This window comes from Phaseolus vulgaris, chromosome 5 (genome assembly GCF_000499845.2).
Source record: "Phaseolus vulgaris cultivar G19833 chromosome 5, P. vulgaris v2.0, whole genome shotgun sequence".
NCBI lineage: Eukaryota > Viridiplantae > Streptophyta > Magnoliopsida > Fabales > Fabaceae > Phaseolus > Phaseolus vulgaris.
The window spans coordinates 12,199,597-12,210,233 of NC_023755.2; positions in this window are offsets into that span (position 1 = coordinate 12,199,597).

Sequence of the window (10,637 nt, forward strand, 5' to 3'; positions counted from 1 at the left end):
AGCAATTTTAATTGACGCATCTTTTTCATATGAGGCATTCTAAATTATCTACTCATATTCCTCATATATGAACGTTGTAGCTTTAATGTTCTAACTTCAATATCTTGATTAATTTTCTGTGTAGATCTTCTTCTTCAATGTGTTAGACGCTTAATATGGTAATTTTTCCTCTACTTGATCTTTGTGTGTCTTGAGCGTGTGAGGGATTTCAAATATTTTCTTTTTATACTTCAAATATGATTGTTGAGACTTTAATTCTCTTACTTGAATATTTTCTCAAATCTCACATGTTGATCTTCTCCTTGAATGTGCTAGACACTTGAAATTGAAACTACTGCTCTGATGCACATTTTATTGGTTGCTCCTTGTTTAATATTTTTGATTTAGCAATTATGGTGAGAACCCTAAGAAGATTCCCACTGGACACGAACTTAACCAAGTGGTTAAGTGTGAAGGTTCACTTTAGAAGGGCAAAGAGAAAAAGACAATTAAGATTATGTGGATGATGCAAGGGCGGAAATTAAAGAGCATAAAATGAAGCAAGGAATGAAGAAGATGAGCGAATGGAGAAAGACACAAACAAGAATATAAAGAAGAATGTTAATGGCAAAATGGAAAAGATGAGATAAAGAAAGCTTATGGAGATTGGGAAAGATGAACACGCCACTTGGAGGGTGGGAAACTCCAAGATAACTGAGGAAGAGCCGCCACTTGAAATGCTCACACACTCAAGATAAGACCCAAAACATTTAGGAGACAAAGCTCATTAATCACTCAAGTAGAGTTTCTTTACTATATTCAAAATCTAGATGAAAATACATGAGGCAAGGCACCCTATTTATAGGAATGGGTGCCTTGGTGGGCAAGATGGGGGGGGGGGGGGCATAAAAGGCACATGAGAGGGAAGGCCTGAGGGTAGGGGTGGGCAAAAAATCCAATTAAATCAAACTGCTCCAATTTTGCACTGATCCAATCCATTAAAAATCCATTTATTTAAATATGTTTTCCTTTCTAATCCATATTTTATCAATTTTCTAAATCAGATATCCATTTTGATTAAACAGATTTTAAAAATTGGAAAATCCAAATTTCCAATCCAAATTTCATTTCTCTCTCTCTGCTACCCTTCCTTCTGCTTCATTCCCGTTTTTTCTGCAACCTTAAATTTTTGTTTTCAACCCACCGCTAGCACCTCTTCAATTCGTCTGATCACCGTCGGCACCTCTTCAATTCGTCCGTTCACCGCCGGCGCCTCTTCAGTTCATCCCATCACCGTCGATGTGTCTTCTTTTCGTCCAACCACCGTCGTCGTGTCATCCAATCACCTCCTCCGATAACATTGGTGTTCTCTTCACCTGACATTGGAGCTTGGACGCTTCTAACCTTGTCTCAGGGAAGCTTCGTTATTGTTGTGTGTTCATCTGCGACATCTTTGGCATCCTCCTCAGTCAGGTTCGTCCTCCTCCAACACTTATTTGGTCTCACTGCACATTAATCCTGTTTCTGTGTTTTTAACCTGGATTTACAAATATTTCCTTTTCAGTATTGTTTTTTGATTTTTTTTGTGAGTTCTTGTAACTTGCTCAGTGTTTATTAGTTGAATATTGTACTATTTTGATGTTGTTGCTATTTGAGGTGATCTTACAGAAAAGATGGACTCTGTAAATTTACTCAACACTATAATAATAATAATAACACTGACACATTATAGTTTACTCCTAGATTATAATAATAACAACAAAAAGGCATGAACTGCCATAATGGAGAAGTTGGTACTAAGAGGAATGGAGGTGAGATATATGGAAGTGAGGTGGGTCTGGTTTGGTTGTAGGTGATGCTGGTGAAGGAATAGGGGTTTTGGTTGGGGAGCTAATTGGGGAGCAGAGATGGGTTGGGGAGAGAGGCTTTGAAGCTAAGTAGTTGCTGAGTAGTTGTTGAGAAGGGTCTCTGGTGGGAAATAGAGAAGAAGAAGCTCTCCCAATAAAGAGCAAGATGATGAATAATATAAGAAAGAGAGCCTTCTATACAAGGCTTTCATTATGTGAAATGATGAATAGTATAGAATGAGAAAGAGAGTCAAAATTATCAAACTCTAATGTCTTCCCTCACTTCAGGTTTATACCACTTTGTGACTGTAATGTTTGATAGTATTGAGAATTTTTTATCCTAATGACTCTAATGAGCGACAATGAGGTCAAAAGGAGGGAAGAGTGGAAGACCATTGTTCTAGAATATGGTAAGGGTTGGACTAAGGGCAAGGGACAGAAAAGTTAAGAGACAAAAAATTGGTAGACGAAAATTTGAATGAAAGTATCACAGTGTAAGGAAGAAAAGTTAAGAGACTAAATTAATACAACTAAAAAATCAAAATCTGAATCCTGATACTTGAGTTAAGAAATATAATTTTCTCACTAAATTTTGAAAGCTTTTATCATTTGTAATTTATATATTGTTATTCATTATGGTTGTATCTTTGCATCTCAGTGGTGTTACGATAGCGATAATTCTTAGGTAGATAGAATGTATTGTGACTGTTAAATAAAAAGATAAGAGAAAGAGACATTGTTACTAACTAGAAGTTTATAATTGTAGATAAACTTATTCTAACTGATGGACACCTTTCTAAACAATATCTAGTAAACCAAAGGGATAGAAGGAAAAAAAAGCAATTATATGTAATAAAAATGTTTAGAATGAATAAAAATGTCCACCATTTTACAGATAACCTTTATAGGAATTAAAGTAGCCCAGAAAAACACATCACTAGATGGAACATGTGAAGAACCCCAAAGAACACTAAAAACCAATTCAAAAAGGAGAACCATAGATAGTTTCAGATAAAAAAAAGGGTAATCTATGAGATTTTCCAGCACAACAAGATGAAAAAAAATCAACAATTTTATTAGAAGAATGTATGTTACACTGACTCAAGACAAGTCTCAACACATAACATTTGGGTGGCCTAATCTAGCGTGCCACAGATTACTAGATTCAGAGGAATCAACAACAACAAACTTTGAATTGTAAGCTGAACCAGTTGCAATGTAAAGTTGACCTTGAATCTTGAGGTTAGGGAAAGAATATAAACCACTAGCTTTAACCATGCTTTAAGAAGGATTTCATTGGTGGCCTGAGATTTAACCATACAAAAAAAGAGGACAAAACTAAAAATAAACGTTATTATCTAAAACAAATTTAGTGACACTAGAAGATTTTTAGGAGTTGAAGGAACATGCAATAAATTGTGTTAAGTAGAGAGAGATTAGGATTAATAGACTTCTCGAGACAAAAAGAACTAGAACCAAGAACTAGAAGAATTTTTTAGCAGTTGAATGTTTTAATAATCTCCAATTACTTGAAAAGACATCTCAGAATCAGGTATCCAACTAGAGTTTCCAGGTTCTTGGGCAAAAGAATTTGCTATCATTGCACCGAGCACATCAAAAGTGGGTCTTCGAAAAGATTAGTTCAACTATTAGATTTAGAAGGGTTTGAATGCGTAGCAGAAAATGGACGGGTTGATAATTTCATTATTTTTCTTCCTCTAACCAAACATTATAGATAGTAATTCTAGTGTTACCCTCTAAATAATGAAACAGTTTTTTTTTGTGAACAAAATCAAGAAACAACTTTAGAATGACACATTTGACAGAGAGAGAGGAACCTGGGTCTCTAACAGTGGTGTTGACAACATAACCTTTGTGAAGCAATTGCTTTATCAAGCAAGAGGCCTTAAATCCACTTCCACCAACAGTGGCCATGGGTTCACACCTCAAAGGATGAAACTTACAGTAGGACAATTTTTAATGTCACCCAAGGAGAGAAGGTTCTTAAATAATACTAATGTTTCAGCTACTAAATCCAAAACACCATTTCGTCTGAGTGTAGTTTAATTGAAGGTGAGCACGTGATGGTGTTTGGTGGTTTTGTCATCAAAAACGAGTTTTGTGGAACAAAAAAACCTTTTCATTTGTCTATCACTATACATTCTTCAATTCTGCACATCTAGTTTATTCAATGCAATGCAATTTTTAATTTTCTTACCATTTCTAGTTTAGAATTCTACACATCTAGTTTATTCAATGTCATCAATGCATGAAGAAGATGATTATTCAGTCTCAAAACCGATTGAGCATATGGTTTCTACTCCACCAACGGTCTCTGGCTCTACAAATGTGAGACCTCCTTGCCATGAGGGAAGAAAAAATCGTTTAGAAGCTTGGAATCATTTCATTCAGTTAGAACCTAAGTTGGAAAAGAGAGCTTAGTGCAAGTATTGTGATATTCTTATAAGATATGATAAAGGAACAAGTGCAATGCGAAATCATGTGTTAAGATGTCCAAATAACCCTGATAAAGAAGAAAACAAGAGGTAAAAAGTAAGTGCATCTTCCACAGTTGATGGAAATATGAACTCTCCTTCTTATGGAAGATTTGACCAAGAATCTTGTCAAGAAGAACTGGTTAAAATGTTTGTAGAAGCTGAACTTCCCTTCCGATTTGTTGAGCATGTTGCTTTTAGGAAGTATTCAAATGCATTGCAACCAAGATTTAAGATCTTGTCACGCTATACCTTAGCGTGGAATATTGTATCATTATGGAATGCAAAAAAGATATATTTAAATAAGTTTCTTTCTGAACATTGTCAGAGGGTTTGTCTAACCACTGATGCATGGACTTCTCCTCAAAATAAAAGTTATATGTGTTTGACAGCCCACTTCATTGACAATGATTGGATCTTACATAAAAAGATTTCGAATTTTCATCAAGTAATAAGTCATACAGGAGAGGCCATGGCTAAATTTGTTGAGTCATGCTTGCATGAACGAGGTTTGAATCGTGTTTTGACCTTGACAGTAGATAATGCTACATCAAATGACACAGGAGTTCAACACTTGAAGAAAAGACTGCTATCTTGGAATAACTTGATTTTGAAAGGTGATTATATCCATATACGTTGTTGTGCACATGTTTTGAACTTAATTGTGAGTAGTGGGCTAAAAGAGATTGATAACTCTGTTTTAAGAATTCGTGCTGCAGTGAAATATATTAGATCATCTCCTTCTAGATTTATGAAATTCAAAGAATGTGTTGAGAAACAAAACATTGAGTATAAGGGTCACATTTGTTTGGATGTCGAAACTAGATGGAATTCAACTTATTTGATGTTAGATGCTGCTTTGAAACATAAAAAGGCATTTGATGAGCTTTTGTTTCATGATACAAAATATGCTAATGAGTTAGGAAAGGGGATTGGTTTGCCTTCTTATGAAGATTGGGAGTATGTTGAGTCTATTCTACCTTTTCTAAATATTTTTTACGAAGCTACTTTGCACATCTCTGGTACCTCTTATGTTACTAGTAATATGTATATGCTAGAGGTGGTAGGAATTTGGAATGAGATCAATCATACAGTCCAAGTAGTGCTACATATAATATGGTTGAAAAAATGGAAAAAAAATATGAGAAATATTGGGCTGAACCTACCAAGTTGAATATGTTGTTGCTAATTGTCGTTGTCTTAGATCCTAGATACAAAATGAGATATATGAATTGGGCAATTGATCAACTTTTTTATTTAGAAAAGACAAATAACGGATGGTCTTAAAGTCAAGATTAGATATTTCTTTGAAGTTGTTGTTTGATGAATATAAAAGTAAAAAAGGGGGAGCTAAAAATGACACACAACAAATGCATGAAGAGATACCTAATTATAAGAATGATTTGTATGGTTGGAATAAATTTTTGCAAACAACTTGGTTAACCTCTTCAAACAAATCCGAGCTTCAAAAATATTTAGAGGAAGAACTTGATACAAGTGCAAACTTGAATATTCTTGATTGGTGGAAAATTAATTCATGTAGATTTCCAATACTTTCAAACATAGCGCGAGAACTATTAGCTATGTCTGTTTCTACAGTAGCCTCTGAGTCTGTGTTTAGCACAAGAGGAAGAGTTCTTGATCCATATCACAATTCTTTATTACATCAAAAGGTGGAGGCACTTATTTGTACACAAGATTGGTTAAAGGATTCACCTTTACCGTCATTGTTAGACTATGATTTTGAAGAGCTTCAATGTGTTGAACAAGGTATGTTGATGTTCCAATTATGTACTAATGTTACAATTAAATATGTATTAAATAACGATAAGTTTTTCATTTCTTATAGAGTTGATTTCTCAACAAGATGTTGGCGGATCAACCACAATTTCTCTTAAATAGTATGTTTGCTTGACCACAACTTGATTTCTTTGAGGTTCAGATGTTGTGGTTTCTGAAGAGTTGAATGAGAAAGTAAGCTAGTGTTGGCCTTTTAATTTGAGTTCTCTTAAAATGTTTTCATTTAAAAGGATAATGAATATTTTCATGCTTGCAATTGAATGACAAAGATGTATACCTATCATACCTTCCTCTTGCACATATCTTTGTCAGGGTCTTTGGGGAGGCAATGATAATGCACAGTGCCTCAATAGGTTCTGGCGTGGAGTGAGTATACGTTAAATATTTCATCATTTAATGAAGGTTTGATATGATTGTTAAGCTTTAGATTTAACTTTATGTTGAGAAAACACACAAACTTTGCCTTTGATAATATGTAAACACAATTTGTGCACTGGTTGCAGGATGTCAAATTATTACTAGAAGACATTGTGGAGCTAAAGCCAACCATTTTCATTGCAGTTCCCATATGCTTGATAGAGTACACAATGGTAAGTTTTTCCTGTTGACAATTTAGTGATCCTTCTAAAATCATGTGTTCTTTTTTGTTAATTCCCTTTTTCTGCTGTTAGTTTTTTTTTAACAATATTTTCTATCCTTACAAACAAAAGAGGAATGTATTAAAAAAAATCAATTTGATGTACAGGTTTGACACGGAAGATTTCTACAGGGGGCTTTATAAAACAAAGTGTTCAATTTCGCCTACTCATGGTAAGTGCTATGTTTTTGTATGTCACTGATATCTTCTCAATATAAGACAACTATAGATTATGGCATACTGAGGTAATAAGTGAATCTTATATGAAAAAAATCTGGTACTTCTAGTCTATTGTAAAGGTTTTTATTGGGGTAATAATTGAATTTGCATCATGTTTTTGGGCAGGTTTGATGTGGATAGAGTTTCTGTGAGGATGTTCAAGAACAATGGAGAAGCAAACAATTTCTTTTGAGTTTTTTTTTTCTGTCTCATAATTTTTAGTTACAACTAGAATAATGTGTAGTTTTGTATTTGTAAGCTTTTAAAGTTTGGCAGTTTTATATTCAAACATTTATTCATGCCTTGAGGAGAAGGAAAGACTACAAGAATGATAATTATGATTTTATTATATTTTCTTGATATTTATATAATATTAAATTTTTTGTTACATATTTTTATATTAATATTATGTTAGTTTTTTTAGAAAATATAAATTTAGATTTAAAATTTAATTTGTTTTTTAAATACAGATTTGAAATTGATTTGGATTATTTGAATTTGATTTGGATTAGATTTGGATTTATAAAAATATGAATTGGTTTTATAAAAATCCAAATTGGTTTTATAAAAAATATGGATTTGGATTTAAAATCCAATCCAAATATTTGGATTTGGATTATGTAAAAATCCAAATTAGTTTTATAAAAAATATGGATCAAGATTTAAAATTCATTCTAAATATTTGGACTTGGATTGGATTTTCCAAAATCCAATCCATGACCACCCTTAGGGGTTTGACCTAGGTCAATGTTGTCTCTTAGTCCTAGCTTCTAGAAGCTAGGGCTACATTCTAACTCTAATGGCATAGGCACAAGCTAAAATGATAAATACATCCCTCATTATGCTAAATGAACCGTACTCTACTGAAATTAAAAACAAAGAAAGTAGATGATGCTCAGCTTTCATGGCTTGGGCTCTACTCCAGGTAATCCTCTGAGGAATGATAGGCTCTAAAGCACTGGTTAGTGGTGGGTCTTGACCTAGCCCTGGATCTTGTGTCATGGTCCGGGTCATCCTTCTGGAGGGTTGGGCTTGGTTAGTGTATGCTCTATCTTTCAAGTCTTCATCACTTTAATTCTCTTTAAATATAGGCTTAGTCAATGGTTGGGCTTGGTCAATGGGCTTGGGCTTGGTCACTCCAAGTTGATCTTCTCCTTGAATGTGATAGACATGTGAAATTGAAACTACCGCTCTGATGCAATCTACGTGTTCTTAAGTCATTATAAACATTTAAAAATATTTTTTTGTTTGTATTTGATTTGAATATTGAAACTTGAAACATTTATGATGCAATCCTAGCTTGCATCTTTATTTGTAAATCTTCATTGTTTTTATTTGAATATCTTTTATGGATGATGAACACAATTTGATACAAACCAAGTAGATACGAAGATGACCAAGGAAGCAAAAGGCAAGGCACATGGTGAGCAGTAATCTTAGCAAACAATTCAAGACCTCACCAAGGATCTCATGGACCTCATCAGAGGAGATGGGCATAAACTGGAACACCAATTGTTCTTCCTTTTGGTCTTCTTAAAAGATATAATATGTTGTAAATAAATTAGGCTCACTTTAGGGTCCAAAAAACAAAGATAGGCTAGAATAAGGTGTCTTTAGCATAATAGGGGTGTAGTTATCATTTTAGCTTGTTCTTAGCCCTTTAGGAAGGAATTTTGACCTAGTTTCTAGAAGGACAAGCCTAGGGTGTGGGTTTGACTTAGTCAAAACCCTAAGGCTGCCCCTTTTTGTGTTTCCCATCCTACCCTTCATGCTTGTTCTCTAAGGCTGATTCACCTATAAATAGGAGGCTTACCTCATTGTATTTTACATGTTGAATTTTGAGAAGTAAAGAAACTCTGCACATTTTGTGTGAGCTTATTGTGAGGCTTGTTTCCTCTTTACATGGTCTTATCTTGAAGAGTGTGAGGCTCTCAAATGGCGACTCTTCCACTCATCTTGATGGCATCCACACCCCAAGTGGCGTGATCATCCTCACCATCCCTTCCCTAAGTTTTTCTTCCATTTTTCCATTCCATTTATGCTCTTAGTTTTCATATGTTTCCTTGAATTTTTTTTTTGGGTTTTGGCTCATTTATTGAGTATGAATCATCATTTGGTTTGGAAATGACCACTATTGATGCTTACCATGTTCACATTTCATTTCTGCAATTGCATTCCATATTCACCATATCTTGTTTTTTCATCTTTGTTTTTGTGAAGTGATCCTTCATACTTAACCATTTCACTACAAGAAAATGATGAAATAGAAACCATTTTTTAGAGACCAAAATAATTAGTTGCAATAGTAACTAAATTAGAAACCATTTTGGAAACTAAAACAAAAATTGGTTTCTAAATTAGTTTCTATTATTTTCTATTATTGTTAAATAGTTTCTAAATTGGTCTCTAATTAGCAATTAAGGTTTTAGAGACTAAATTTAGAAACTAAATAATTGGTAGATAAAACATTGGTTGCTAATTAGATATCAATTTAGAAACTATTTAATAATAATAGAAAATAATAGAAACTAATTTAGAAACCAATTTTTGTTTTAGTTTCTAAAATGGTCTCTAAGTTAGTTACTATTGCAACTAATTATTTTGGTTTCTAAAAATTGGTTTCTATTTGATGATTTTCTTGTAGTGTTTGGTTAAGTTCGTGTCCAGTTGAAAATATCCTTTTAATTTGTCCTCCAATTGATAACAACCTTTTAATTTAGAATATGATTTATTATTTTTTATCTTTATCTTCTTATTTTTATTCGTATCTCCAATTGATCACAATCTTTTAATTTAGAATATGATTTATTATTCTTTATCTTTATCTTCTTATTTTTATTCGTATCTTCTTATTTTATTGTTATCTTTATTTTTTTTATCTTTTATATCTTATTTTATTTTTTAATCTTTATCTTTTATAAATTATTTTCATTCTTATTTTCATATCTTATCATTTATTGTTATCTCTTTATTTTATTTTTTCTTTATCTTTGTTTTTTTTTATAAATATTTTACAGTTAAGTAATTTGTTAATTTATTAGGAATAATTTATTGAAATTAACAATTATTCAATATTTATGTATCTAATTCATTATTTCATTTTAAATTTTAAAGATTTGTATATCTATGTAAAATATTTGGTTAGAATCTTATAAATTAGTTATTATTTATTCATTTTAATAATTAATGAATTTGTTAGGATACATAAAATTCAATAACTTTTTCTATGATCTCTGATGTATTTATTACTATATTATGGATAAAAAAAACTATTTCATACATAAGATATAATCATAATCCTAACAGAAAATAAGGTTTCAAAAATTTATATAAGAAACCTAGCTCTTAAAATAGACTACATCTAAATTTGAATTGAATCTAATACTTTTCATTAACCCTTTTCCTTATATTCCAGGAGATTAAGAGTTTAATACAAACACAATCAAAATATAATAGTAATCGTTCTTATTATATGGAAGTTGAAACTAAGATCTTTCAAAAATCACCTTCAACTACATTTGAATATTGGATAAATGTGATAATTGTCCAAAAATGATGAGTGTCTAAATTTACATTGGTATTTAGTATTGTATTTGGTATTGTCAATGTAAGTTTTTTTTTTTATATTCTTTTAGCATCTTGTATAAACATGCTAATATG